Here is a 15,406-nt window from a genome sequence, read left to right on the forward strand (position 1 = left end):
AAGCTTTGGGTTAATGTATTCTTTACCCCAACTGTTGTCTACTATTCAGGTAGTTACACAGTCAAACAATTGATTCTAACTGTTTTGACATACAGCTTTGAGGAAAATGCTTTTCACGTTGGACATACTCTGATACAGGTCAAATAAAGGCATCTTGGCAAGTGGAACTTATTAGCCATGTCAAATAATGGCAGTTCTCTGGAAATAGGGCTTTGAGGGAGTTCCAGTCTTGTTCTGTCCCGTCCCTTTCTGTGACTGCCAGCCTGCTGGTTTCCACTATGATTGCAAGCTGTTGGTTTTTAAGACAACTATAGAACTGAGGTGGCATTGGGGGAAAATGAGAATAGGGAAAGCTTACACACCACAAATATGCTGTTCTTAGGGAGACTAGATTGTTTTCCTTTAACAAATACTCCCCAGATTGCTGTAAGCCTTTGGTATCCCAGATTTCTGACAAAGTTGAATCTGACAATTTTTGCTATTTTTTTCATTGCTTTTATGGAAGAGGGGATTTTTAGAGGTCATTACTTTGTTATTTTCCCTGACATCACCTTCTCACCTTTCTTCTTCTTCTTTTTTTTAATGTATGTTTATTTTTGAGAGAGAGAGAGACAGAGCATGAGTCGGGGAGGAGCAGAGAGAGAGGCAGACACAGAATCCAAAGCAGGCTCCAGGCTCTGAGCCATCAGTACAGAGCCTGATGCAGGGCTCAAACCCACAAACTCTGAGATCATAACCTGAGCCAAAGTTGGCTGCTTAACTGACTGAGCCACAGGTGCCCCTTACCTTTATTCTTAAAAGACTCTCTCCTGTATATTAAATTTCATGTTGGCATTATTTTCTTTCAGCGTGTTAGAATTTTCTTTCCTGTGTCTGGCTTTTGTTTTTACTATTCAGATGTCATCAGTCCTTGTAACTGTTGCGCTTCTGGAGGTAATCTGTGCATTTCCTATTGCTTTTCTCTTCTCATTGTTCTTAGGTTTCTATAGTTTCAGTGAGTTCCATGTGTCCCTACCTACATTATGTTGGCTTCTTGTATTTGTGGCATGAGGTCTTTCAGAAGTCTGAAGATTCACTGTCATTATCCTCATAATTGCTTCTGCCTCATCTTTTCTTTCCTGCTAGGAATGTAGTTAAATGTGTATTAAATTTCTCACCATATATTCTCATGCCCTTTGTTTTGTGTTTCCCAGATTTTGGTCTCTCCATGCTTTAGTTTGAGTATTTTCTTCTGATCTGGTTTCCAGTTCACCGATTCTCCCTTCAGCAGCACCTGATCTGCTTAAAAACCCATTCAGAATTTTTTTCTTTTTAGTTCTAGATTATTTTGTTAATAAATTTAAAACTGTTATTTTTTCTAATCTTCTAAAGCTTCTAATCTTCTAAGCTTCTAATCTCTCATTTATGTTTTTGGCCATAGTAAGTGTAGGATTTTTTGCTTGTTTGTTTTTTCCAATTTTTTGATTGTAGTAAAATACATATAACATAAAATTTACCATCTTGACCATTTTTAATTGTACAGTTTAGTAGTATTGTATACCTTTACAGTGTTGTACAACCATCACCACCATCTATCTCTGTAGCTTTTTTCAGCTTGTAAACTAAAATTAAAATTTTTTTAATGCTAATTTATTTTTTTTGAGAGAGAGAGAGAGAGACAGAGCGTAAGCGGGGGAAGGGCAGAGAGAGAGACAGAGGGAGACACAGAATCCAAAGCAGGCTCCAGGTTCTGAGCTGTCAGCACAGAACCTAACATGGGGCTTGAACCATGAGATCATGACCTGAGCTGAAGTCACATGCTTAACCGACTGAGCTACCCAGGTGCCCCTAGACTGAAATTTTATATCTATTAAACACTGACTCCCCCAGCCCTTGGCACCCACCATTTTCCTTTCTGTCTGTATGGTTTTAACTGAGTACCTCGCGTAAGTAGAATCATAAAATATATGTCTTTTTGTGACTGGCTTATTTCACTTAGCATAAAGTCATCAAGGTTCATACATTTGCAGTGTATGTTAGAATTTCTTTTTTTAAGGCTGAATAATATTCTGTTTATGTGTAGACCACTTGCTTATTCACTCATCTGTCAGTGGACACTGGGGTTGCTTCCATGTTTTAGCCATTTTGAGTAATGCTGCTATAAAAAAGGGTATAGAGATATGTCTTCAAAACCTGGTTTTAAATCTTTTGGGTTATACTCAGAAGTGGAGTTGCTGGATCATATGGTAATTCTATGTGAAATGTTTTGAGGAACCACCATACTGTTGTCCATGGTAGCTGCACCATTTTACATCCCCACCAACAATATATATAAGGAACCCAGTTTCTCTACATCCCTGGCAGCACTTATTTTCTGTTTCTTTGATACTAATGGGTATGAAGTGATATTTCATTATGGTTTGGATTGGCATTTCCCTTATGATTAGTAATGTTGAGCACCTTTGTGTGTACTTATTGTCCATTGGTATATCTTTAGAGAAATGTCTATTCAGGTCTTTTGCCCATTTAAAAGGGGTTGTCTGTTTTTGTGTTATTTCAAGTGTAGTTTTTTTGATAGTCTACATTAGGTAATTCTAACTTCTCATGTCTTTGTGGATCTGGTTTTTTGTTTTCTGTTGTTTTCTTTCCTTGTGATTTCTATTTCTTGCTCATGGTGTCTTACTTATTTGTGTGTGCTAGACATTGTATTTGCAGAATTATTTTGAGGGAATAATTTGAGACTTATGATGATTGTATCATTTTTGGAGAGGTTTTAGCTTGTTATCTCTAAGGTTCTTCAGTCTTAAAGGAGCCATCTTAAATCCATTGTAGGCCTAAGGCCAACTAGCTGAGCTGATCGAGGCTGTGGTTCTTGGGAGGGCTGGTTTGCTTTTTAGGACTTCTCACCATTAGGGTTTACACATTTGTGGTTCCAACACAAGTTGAGGGCTGGTTTCTCAGAGTCCAATCATGCTTTTACTCTGTGCCTCTAGTCCCCAGTTTCTGGATTATTTGGGGTAATTTCAGTATCTCCCAAATGCTGGGACTTCACACAGAAAATTTACTTCTCTTTCAAGTAACAGTCCACTGTGGATGTTCCTCATCAGTGATGATTTGGGTCTGGCTCCTTGTAGCTCTCTCTGGCCCTGCCATCTGCTAGGTTGGTGGCATCCTCTAGGGCCCGAACTTCCTTTTGTCCAGCTGGCAGATGGGGAGTACAGCTTGGAGGAAGCACACATACTTCTTATCCTTGTTGGCCTGGACATGACACGTATCATAACTGCATACATTCCACTGGGGAGATCTAGTCACACGGCCCCACCTAAATGCAAGTGTAACATTGGCAGTAAAGTCCCTGATTGGCAGCTGCACGTCTGTTTGGCGGTCAGTCATTTTTGTCCTAGTCTTCTCCTTGGCCCAGAAATACCCATCCGCGTCCTTCTTTTCTAACTGTAATATACTCCCCCAAGGAGATAATCAATCAAATCTAGATGTGACTCATGGTTTGGTGACTGAACTACCCACAGGTTATATGCTGCTTACACTGTACAGTAGTGGAGCTGACAAGGGCAGTTAAAAGCAACCTTCCATTTTGAAAGGGAGGAAATGGAAGATAAACATCAGTCCTTAGTCCGGAGCAAAGTGACACCCCGTGGGCAGGTATTATGAAAGTCTCTGTCAGTGACTGCTAATCAAAGGCCACCAGGAACTCACCTGGCACCTATGATGGAGTAGGTTGGGACCATACACCATGGGAAACCATGGGCATCGAGGTGAGAGATTGCTAGAAGGAACCTGTTACAGCATTTGGGCTTTGGTTGGGTCATTTGGGGGAAGGTCCAAGAAAAGGAGAGCTGTCAGTAAGTGGGACCATTTTATGAGCATCTCAAGGAATCTTGTCTGTAGGGAAGTTGGGCTAGGACAAGGCTAATGCCGTGATTGGTAAAGAAGCTGCTGTCACTCACGTTAGGCAGGAGGGAGCCATGTCTGGTGTTTTATGGCTTAGACAAGCTCCATGCTTTGTCTGTGCTCTGATGTGATATTGGCAAGATCTTTGTTGTGATCCATCCTGGTCCCAGTGTGGCCTGTGTCTGATTTGTTCATGTCTCTTAGAGTGTGACAGGAAGAACTTCTGGCTGTTGTCCTTCAGGACTCCTTGCCCTGCCCCTGGGAGGCTTGTCCTTGTCCTTTGTCTTCCATGGACACATCTGCTCGGGGCCTTGGAGAATGTATAACTTGGGGGTTGGGAGTTAACACATATTCCATAGCTTGCTTTCTGCTTGTGAAAGTTTGGGGGAGACCTGGGATGTTTTCACAGTCATCGACTTTATTCTGCGTTCATTTTTCTTTGGCAATACAATCCCCCCCCCCCCCCGCCCCCATAATTCCGATTTGTGCTTCTGGCAGTTCCATGTGCTAATAACTACATCCAGAGTTCTGACCTGGTCACCATTCTCCAGCCTACTTCATACTGTTTGCTTTCTCGTACCTGTACCTGTGTCTCTCTTTCTACTTAGGGTTATCTTGAAGCCATGGGTATGGGTGGGAGCGAAATCCTGTAATCTGATCTGTGTGTACAGCTGAGCCCTCTCTTAATTGAGGAGTCTTTGTGGGCCTTTGCTTTCCAGAACGTTTTCTACCTTATATCTTATACTTGGGGTACAGAAAGGGTGATTTTCCCACTAGGTGACCCCATATTTTTGCACTGTCTCTAGATGCTTTCCTGTCTCTCCCAAGTTGGCCAGTTTTTGTCTAAGGTCATGTCTTTCTGTGATGTGACATTAACTAAAGTGGGTAACAGCCACTCCAACTACTTGGCACCCTTTCTTCTCCTTGGGCTGTGATGTGCCTTCAGGTGATCACAGGAATTGCTTTGTAATGCACGAAATGAGGCTTCTTCATTACCAGCTGCCTGACAGTGGTTTTCAATATGGCATCACCCCTCTGCAGAGGACCCATTTTGGTCTTAATTCATTTCTGTCGAAATATGAAAACACTTAATGGTGGTGAACTTGAAAGAGGAAGATTTCTGATGTAAACTCTTCCTTTGGGAATTATTTGACCCCTTTTCTATTTCTCTGTTTCTCCACTGCTTGGAAATGAAGCTGTACACTCGTGGCAGCTTTCTAGGCTGACATCATCACAACTGCGTAGTGCGGCAGTCCCCTCTCTCTCGCATTTAACTGTATTCATATTGGAAAATCAAGACTTTTGTGAATTCTTACAAGAAGGAAAAATAAGACACTTCAATTTTGGGGGAATAAGTGGGGATAGAAAAGGTAAATAAAATCGATGAGGAAACAATTTTGAATCCGAGTTACAGTGATGTGGGAGACTCACAAGGACACCCTCTTGGCCTTGTGGTAGCCAGAGCCCTGAGGCCCATCCCTCGCTCTGAGTCTGTTTTTGCTTTGAAAGAAGGGGGAATGTCAAGACCTGGCCTGTATTTCTCTTGGGGCCCTTGTGGAAGTGAAATGAGATGATTGACATGCAAACACATTCAATAGTGAAACTCTCTGGGTGGATAAGGCATTAGCATTACATCCTGAAGTACTTTGGTGGGATTAATAATTTATGCAGCACACTAAGTTCATCCTTTGAGGCCAAGTGCTCCTGATGTGAGGCACTCAGGTCAACCTTGAAAACTTACAGCATTGCAGAAAGAAGAGGGCCAGTGAGCATGTTGCTGCGTGATTTTTACTGAGTCAGGTGTTTTTCTAGAGAGTTCTGAGCTTTATTCATAATTATCCTTCAATGATTAAGAAACAGTCCAAAGGGGCAACACTTCCTAGAGAGTGCAGTTTATAGTTATCTGTAGTATGACACAGTTAATAATTGTGTATGATACAATTGACCCTGAACAACATGGGGTTAGGGGTGCTGACTGCCCTCCCTAACCGTCAAAACTCCGTGTATAACTTGATTCCCTAAAAGCTTAAGTGCTAATAGCCTACTGGTGACTGGAAGCCTTCCCAATAACATAGAAGTCGATTAACACGTATTTTGTGTGTTGTACGTATTATATACTACATTATTACAGTAAAATAAGGTAGAGAAAAGAAAACATTATTAAGAAAATCACAAGGAGGGGCGCCTGGGTGGCTCCATCGGTTAAGCGTCCGACTTCGTCTCAGGTCATGATCTCGTGGTTGTGAGTTCAAGCCCCGCGTCGGGCTCTGTGCTGACAGCTCGGAGCCTGGAGCCTGCTTCGGATTCTGTGTCTCCCTCTCTCTCTGCCCCTCCCCCGCTCATGCTCTGTCTCTCTCTGTCTCTCAATAATAAATGTTAAAAAAAATCACAAGGAAAATACATTTATAGGACTGTACTGTATTTATCGAGAAAAATTATGTATAAGTGGACTCACAGTTCAAACCCATGTTATTTAAGGAAAGTGTCAATTGTACTTAGTGTCCCAGACAAGTTGTTTGAGTTTTCATGGAATTTTAAACATTGGAGATTTTATAATAGAACCATATTTCTTACCAATATCTTCCATAACTCCTTTTGATTAAACTGTTCCTGCATTTTGTAGACTTTATTACCTCATTAATTACACAGAGAACAATGAAGTAGGCTGTTTTGCTTACTAAAAAATTGTTAATCTTGAGGCAGCCATACTTCTTTGGGTCCCCTTAGGAATCTGAAAGTGTTCGCTTAATGGTGTTTTCAAATTCATGTATTGTCCGTGTGATTAACATGGAGGCTGATATTGAGAGGTGTCGTAGCTGCTTTTATCTCAGGGCGCTGGAAGGACATGTGAACGTCTGTGACCCTTGTTTTGGTTGCCTCTCTTCCCTACCTCCTGGAGCTCCCAAAGCTGGGCTCCAGCCCCCAGATGGCATCCCCCCTTCCCCTATCACAGGTGGATCCCCTGGGGTCTCTTGCTGTTGGACACACCCCACATGGCACCCCACGTGGCACCCATATTTGTTTCCCCTCCTCTGGGCATCATTGCACCTTCTAGGCACAGCTTCTCCTGGGCCAACAGTGATGCCCTGGCGCCGGTGGAGCATCCCTAATGCCTGATGCTCAGTGGCAAGGTCCCAAGAGATTCTGTCATGTCTGCAACAGAGCCCGGTGGAGGGGAGGCTCTGCGCTTTCCTGGATTTGCTGAGATGGCCTGGCTCTCAGACCCCCGCTTCCTTTAGGCCCGCAAGTGCGTGCCTGGAAGAGGGGGACGTGGGTCAGTTCAGTGAGCAGGCACTGTGGTGCCTCAGAATCCCCCCACCTCCTCTCTGACGCTGGGGCCGAGGTGCTCGGTGGGGCCTGTCTGTCCGGTGTCAGATCTCGTTCGGGTAGGCGCACCCCGACAGACAGGCCCCCGCACTGTCGCTGCAGCACCTACCAGGCAGAACAGCAGTTGGAATGTAGAGCTGGAGGGAGTCACAAGTCCCTACTGAACAGATGATTGAATTTCACCCTGAGGAGGCGGGAATATCCAATGAGTGGTCATGGGGCTTTCGGTTCTGAGCCCCCGCAACGGCCAGGCTCAGGGCCAGGGGTGGCAGGCGTGTCGCTTTGCCCCAGAAGGCAGACCTCGGACTCCGGCCCTCTTCTCGGCTCTCAGGTGCCGTGCCAGGCCTTCGGATCTGTGATGTGGGCCTTCGAGACTCTCTGAAGCCCTTTCAGGGGGTTGGTGAGGTCCAAACTGGTTTCGTAAGGGTACTGAGCCATTGTTTCCTGTCTCATTGTGCTGACATTTGAGCTGATGACACAGAGCAGTAGAGGTGCCGCTCCTGGCGCCTGAGCACCGCCTGAGCACCCACACGGCCGGGCTGCACTCTGCCCAGAGTCATGCTGTCTTCACCCCTGCCACCCGCATCTACACAGCCAGCGGCATTTTGTGTTGTTCTTGATGAAACGATTGGAATTCTTTTATTATTTCTTGATCCTTGAGGATGGCTTTTTAACATTCTGAGAGACAGAACTGGAAGTTGGCATGAGGCACGTCTGCAGATACAGTTCCGTCGCTTGTTTCCAGAAGCGCGGGTGCTGTTTTTGGGTCGCGAGCGGGACCAGCTCCCGTCTCACGGAGCACTGTTTCTACGTTACACGGAGCACTGTTTTTATGTTAAAGGGTAACTGACAGACAAACTCTGGTTATTCAGACCTGGTTTTTGGCAGACAGTGTCTGAAAATTGAACTAAATGAGCCTGTCACTTCAAAGGAAATAACTGCTTGTATTTGTTGCAACTGATAAAATTTGAATTTTCAGTCAAAAATTAGAATTTTGGAAAATTTGTGACTGCTTTGGTGAGCTTGACAGCCTCCTGATCCTTGAAGATGTTTCTAGATGAACTCAATGGTTGATACTAACAAATGTGATTTTTTTTTTTACCTTATATATTGAAATGTGTTAAAATTTGGGAGATCTGCATAACCCAATGGACCAATATTTTCCAAATAACTGATGCATGGTGTTAAAACAATCAGGTGTGGGCAAAATACCTGTTAAAGGCACAGGTTGATAGATAATGGGTTTTAATGTAATATAGTCCTAACAGTTTATTGATAAGCTTTCAGATTTCATATTGCAACTAACCTTTAAGAAATGACCACTTGTCAAGTTTTGATGTTATATCAAAGAAGAATGTCCAGTGATCTGATAAACTTATAAAATGTTCCTTTTGTTTCCAGCCACATGTCTGTGTGAGGATGGGTTTTCTTCACATATTTTAACCAAAACGATGTATTATAACAGATTGAATGCAGAAACAGATATGAGAATCCAGCTGTCTTCTATTAATCTTGACATTAAAGAGTTCCAGAAATTCTTCTCACCAATTTATTTTTGTTTTGGAAAATATAGTTATTTTTATTTAAAAAAATGTTATTTTTGTCATTATGTAATGGGTCTATTATTCATTGTAAATGAACTACTAAATAAATAATTTTGAAATCTGTCTGTGTTAATTTAAAGTATTGTAAATATCAATAGGTAGAATGCACTTAAAATATAATTTGAGGAAAGGAAAGGGGTCCTGGGTCCAAAAAATTTGAGAACCCCTGGTTAGTGTCACAGGATATTGTTGTGCTTGAGTAGAAATGCAGGAAGTTTGGTGAGAACTCAGAAAACTAATGAGATGTTTAGCTGTCCCCAAACCCTGAATCTGGGAGAAGACTGAGTTGTTTATTTGTTTTTAGGTAAAAGTTAGTAGGAAAGTAGGTTCAACAGAAAGACTGACTTTGGAAGGAAATTGTCTGAGGGATTAATTTCAACTTTAATATTGTAAATTTTAGAAATTGACATCAGAATTAGATTTTCAGAACAAAAACACTATAGGTGGTTCTGCTCTGTAATGAGAGATCTATCTAACCTGGACTGCTCTGTTATTTAGCAACGTTTATGAATGTTATTAGGGAGTCTGGACCTCTGCACTAGGTGCTAAGAAGGAGGTCAGGGGTATAGTTTTTCTGATCCTAAGGTTTTGGTTGGTTGGTTTGTTTGCTTGTGTGTGTTTTCAGGAATTTATGAGGGAGAGAAGGCTGGTAGGACAAGCTTTCAACTGAGAACTGCCTAAGAAGAGAGAAGACAGAAGGGACAGGACAGTGGGGCAGAAGGGCCTTGTGCCAGAGGGAGGGGTGACTACGGAGGAGGGAGTGACCCGTGGTCTGGGCCTGGAGCCGTCTGGCAGGTCAGATCCCCTGGACAGAAATGTGCCTTCATGGCCTGGTGTCAGGAAGCAGGGCTTGTTGGCGGGCTCGCTCACATTTACCGGGTGCCAGTGGAGAAACAAAGGCAGGGAAGCCTGCCTCTAGGCACCAGGGAGGTCATCATGGCTGGGTGAGCCGTATCTGCAAGGAGTCGCCCCTGTGGAAGTGTGGGGACGCTGGACCCATGTGTCTGTGGTGTTCGTCCCTGCTCTGTCTCAGCACCTCTCCCTGGATGGGAACTCGGGGCTGCTTCCAGGGCTTTTTATGGAAAGAACAGTAAAGCTGCTTCTAATGGGAAGTAGGCAGCAGGGAGTTCTGGTTAACTGCATTTCCCTTTCAGTTTCTAGACTATCATTAGAAAAAAAAATTCAGGGGTGCCTGGGTGGCTCAGTGGGTTAAGTGGCCGACTTCAGCCTAGGTCATGATCTCGCAGTTCATGAGTGTGAGCCCCTTGTCGGGCTCTTGTTGACAGCTCAGAGCCTGGAGCCTGTTTCAGATTCTGTGTCTCCCTCTCTCTGCCCCTCCCCTACTTGCTCTCTCTCTCTCTCTCTCTCTCTCTCTCAAAAATAAATAAACATTTAAAAAGATTAAAAAAAAAAGAAAAAATTTAAAACCATAAGATTAAGTTTCTGATTTATTACCTAGAATATGTTAAACATGATTCAGTCTTTCTAAAGACAGGAATTTGCAGGGCCTTAGGGCGTCATTGACCATAGAATGTTAGTGATTCCAGGCTCCTTCCAGATCTTCTGGTTTAGATGTCTTGCCTTGGAAGCAAAAGTGCCTGCAGGGCAAACACTATCATTGTCATGAGTGGATCCTGTCCCTCAGTTCCTTGGGGGTAGAAATGAAGTCAGACACCTGGCTTCTTGTCCCCAGTATGACAAGCTGTGTGTCTTTGAACTTTCTGAATGCCCATGTCTCTTTCTGGAAACTGGGTGTTGGTGAGGTTGAAGTTAGTGACCAACAGAAGAGGGGTGTGTGGTTGAAATCTCTGCTGGGGTGGAGTGGAGGGAGGGCAGATTGAATTCCAGCTTGCTTTCTCAATGCCATTATCAGCCTCCCACCCCACCACACACAAGTCTCCAGAACAGGAATGAAAATGTGGACAATGACGTGATATTGTTAGCCTTTGGGTCTTTTGGGACAGCCCCGGTCACTCCTGCCTGGAGATTTATTTTCTGAAGCCCTCAGAAGTGTGGTTGGGTGATCTCTACCCTGTTTAATTCCCTGTAATGTCTTTTATTTCCCTGGTGTATGAAGATTTTGCTCTGTTTGTGGGCCATATTTGAGTTGCTACATAAAGCGCAGGACTGTGGCAGGTGACGTTAATGAGCTAGCTAGTCTTTAAATAGCACAGCTCCTATAAACAGAATCACCTATTTTATAGCCTGATATTGAAGAAGATTGCTCACAGAGGATTCTGAATGGCTGGTAGAACATTAGAAAGGCAGTAAAATGCTCCTCACCCCGCCCCTGCCTTGAGGCAAGACAGGCTGAGAACACACACACCACCTCAGAGATACTTCCTTTGGGTTGGGCTGGAATCATTCCTGTCTACGCATTAAGCTCAGGTTGCATCAGAATGAAGAATGGCCAAGCCAAAATCTTCTCCTTGATTATCGGAAACTTAGTCATTTGTTCTCTGAGTCAGCTTAATGGCGTGTAATGTTCACATCACATTCTTTTGGGGCCGGGCCAAGAACCAGTATGCTTGCCAGCATTTCAGCAATGAGCTAATCAGCCTTTTGGCTCCCACATTCCTGGCCCAGAGCTCCACTGGAATTAATACCGCCACTGCAGCAGACTGGAGCCCTTACAAAGACGGTGCTTCCTTTTCCTATGGCTTTCGTGGGCCCTTGCTTTATAAGTGAGCCCTAAAGCCCTTGTCCTTCAGAAAGCTTTCCCGGGCTGAGGTTCTGAGATTCGATGCTAGGAATTCAGGCAAATCGTTTATCGAAAAGCCCTATCCTGGTGGCTGCTGAGGATGTAAACACAGGTGCAAAACGGCCCCCACCCTCAAGAAGCATGTAATCCACTGTGGTGGACAGGTAATGTACAAACACATATGTCCTCAGTACCATGAAGTGTCACTCACATGTCATCAGAAAAGAGCAGAAGAAGGATGTGGAGCTTCGGAGAGGCGGGAAGGGAGGGATGGAAGAAGGCCTCGCAGAGGATGGCACTTTCAGCCTGATCTTGGAGACTATAGGATGGGACCGGCGAGCTGTCTCTCCTGACTGGGGGGGGGGGGGGGCCCTAAATGCAGGTCAACCCCGTTGGGTGGAAACCTGTGGCAGGGGTGGTGAAAGAAATCGCCTGAGGCAGAACAAAGGTGATAGAAATTTATTGAATGCACTGCAAGGGAGCAGTGGGTAGGACAGGGAAGCAGGCTGTCTGCCACTAGGCAGTGGCAGGGGGCTGGCTGTGTTGTAAACGGGGGTGTGTGGAATTTTCCCTGTTTTGGTAACTGTGCCTGGATGTAAGTAGCCTATTGGTTAGTTAGGGCCTATGGATATTTTGAGGTGGGTCACCAGATGGGCCTGTGTTGAGCCAAGAGGCGGGGGTCACTGTGGGCTTTTTTTGTTTTTTCTTTAATGTTTATTTGGTTTTGATGGGAGGGAGGGGCAAAGAGAGGGAGGCAGAAGATCCGAAGCTGGCTCCTCACTGACAGAGGTGAGACCGACGTGGGGCTCGAACTCGTGAACCGTGAGATCATGACCGGAGCTGAGGTCTGATGCTCAGCCTACTGAGCCACTCAGGCGTCCTGTAGGTTTTTCTACCTTACTCAGGTTTCCGTTGTTCAAGCCTGTTGCCCCAAAGCGGCCTCTGCAGCCGGCGCACAATTAAGTGTGCAGTAAGTGATAGCTCCTGTCCTTCTGTTGCCTAGACTTCTGTTTCCTGCTGAGTTCGATAGGAAAAAAGTTGTCTTCCACGTCTCCCAGGGCTTAGCTTGTGAGGCCCAGGCTGAGCTGCCAGGGGAGCAGTGTGTGTGTGGGGAAGGCGGGTACCCGCTGCCTGGTGCACAGGGACCAAGATGTCTCAGCCAGGGTGATATCCACCTTCGGCCTCGTCTGCTGCCACAGAATGGAGGAGACACCTTCTGGAGTTTGCAGGGGTTAACAGTACACATCTGATGAAAAAACGAGCTGTGCCTACATTTCCTGCCTCTGCCTCACTAATAAGATACCCTAAGTAGGGAAACAAGCCCACAGTGATTTTTTTAAAAAGTGTTTAGTGCGCCAAAGTGGGGTGAGGGAGGGGAATCGATAGAGTATTCTCAACAAGTTTGTGCCAGAGCAGGAATTCGGAAAGATGTTTAAGAGAAATCTTTGTGTTGTGGCTAGTAGTACTCCAGTGTTTGTATGTTGTGGCTGTGCAGTACTCCAGTGTCCGTATGGCTGTGTCGTATTCCAGTGTCCACATCTACCACAAGCTGCTTGTTTGTTCGGTTGTCCCATCGCTGGTGGGCGTTTGGGATGTTTCCGGTTTGGGCCTATTAAGAATATAGCTTCTCTGTGCACCTGAAAGTAATATAACTCTATGCTAACTAACTGGAATTAAAATAAAAGCTTAAAAAAAAGAATCAAGTTTTTCTGACTATCCTCGTAATCTTTTGGCTGACATATGGCTCGTTTCTCTTGCATATTTACCCAAAAGCAGACCTTTTGCATCTCAGGGCTGGTGGATGCTTATTTTTAGTAGATAAATAAATGCTAGACAGTTTTTCCAAGTGGTTGAACTGGTTCGCATCTAACCAACAATGAGTGAGAATTCAGTTTCTCTACATCCTTGCCAACTCTTGGTTTCTTTTTCATGTTTGCTTCTCGGAAGGTTATGTAGTGAGTGGCATCTCATTGTGGTTTTTATCTGCATTTTCCCGATCACTGATAAGGTATGTTTTTTCCCATACCACCAAGCAATTCTCTGACACCAGCAGCTCACCTCAATCCTGACACCATCTACCTGGGGATATCATCAGATCCCCAGGGCTCAGTCTCTGAGAAATAAGCCCACTGACTCCATCAAAGGAGGGACCTGGAGACTCGGAGCACAGTGAAGCGAAGCTTTAATCAATGTTCTTGTAAGGGTGGGTGTCCAAAGGAGAGGCACACTGGGGGCAGTTACAGCGGACAATTTATCTCCTAGAGTGAAAGTCCCTCCCCTGGTTCCTCATTGGCTGAGCACTATAGAGGTAAGCCCCTCCCCTGGTTCCTCATTGGCTGAGTACTATAGAGGGAAGTCCCTCCCCTGGTTCCTCATTGGCTGAGCACTTACAGAGGTTACAGCTTTACCTGGAGGTCACCTATGCAAAAAGTAGTCTGATTGGGACAAATGTAATTTCCTGAGGTGACTTTCAGTCCCTCCTTTGTTCTTTGCTGCATGCTCATTGCAGAGCTCTTGAAAATAAGCCCATGAAATGGGGAGGGGAAGAAGAACCAGGACATGAAGTGTCTAAGGGTTTGGGACTCCATTGTGGGAGGAGGTGGGGTTCGTTCATATTTTCAAAATGTTGTAAACTTATTGTTAACTAGACAGTACAACTTTTATTTGGTATTTCTGAAAGCAAATCATCTACCTTCTCACAGGTCCTACAAGACTGCCCACTGCCCCCCATCACTTTGGATTCCAGTCGAAAGTCCAGGTTGTTACTTGTGCTTCTGACTTACTGGCTATAAGTTGGAGGGTCCCCCCCACCTATCCCCGGGTTCAATTAGTTTGCTAGAATGGCTCACAGAATTCAGAGAATTCTTACATGTACCAGTTTATTATAAAAGATATTATAAAGGATTCGGATGAACAGCCAGATAGCAGAGATGCATAGGGCAGGGTATGTGGGAAGGGCTCAAAACTTCAATGCTTTCTGGGCATACCACTCTCCCTACATTTCCAGATTCACTAACCTGGAAGCTCCCTGACTTCTGTCCTTTTATTTTTTTTTTATTCATTTTAGTTTTGAGAGAGAGACAGAGACAGCGATAGAGAATGCATGCACAAGTGGGGGAGGGGCAGAGAATGAGGGAGACCGAGAATCTGAAGAGGGTTCTGTGCTGACAGCAGGGAGCCCGATGCTGGGCTCCATCTCATGAACCCTGAGATCATGACCTGAGCCAAAGTCGGATGCTTAACCAACTGACACGTCCAGGCCCTCTGTCCTTTTGGTTTTTGAGGCATGCTCTATTATCTAGGCATGACTGATTAAATCATTGGCGACTGAACTCAACCTACAGCTCTTCTTTCCTTCTAGGATATCTGGGAGTGAGATTGAAACATCCAAACCTCTAATCACATCATTGGTTTCCCTGGTGACCAGCCCTTGCCTTAGGTGGTGTAGGGTTTTTCAAAAGTCACCTCACTAACGTAACACGTGATGAGCCCTTTATCATTTTAGGAAATTTAAAAAGTTTTAGGATCTCTGCACCAGGAATGCCGTGAAGACCTAAGATATCTGCATCAATATAGATACCTCTTATTATATAAACCACAATATCACAATTGATAGTGTTGAGCACTTCTTTTATATTATTGTCCATTTGGAGATCCTTTTTTGTGAAGTGACTGCTCAAGTCTCTTGCTCATTTTTGAGTGTCTTTTAAAAAAATTGATTTGTGGTAGTTTTGAAACGTTGGGTTTAATTATTCCATCTTGCTGTTTGTCTTCTTTTTGTCCCACGGATTCTTTGTTCCTTTATTTTCCATTTCTTGCCTTTATTTGGCTTGATCAGGTATTTTTTATTCTGTTGTTTTAATCTCTTAAATTCTTATTTATTCAT

This window comes from Lynx rufus, unplaced genomic scaffold (genome assembly GCF_022079265.1).
Source record: "Lynx rufus isolate CCGP_SWC_20201006 ecotype Redwood Valley unplaced genomic scaffold, mLynRuf1.p SCAF_5, whole genome shotgun sequence".
In the NCBI taxonomy this organism is placed as follows: Eukaryota; Metazoa; Chordata; class Mammalia; order Carnivora; family Felidae; genus Lynx; species Lynx rufus.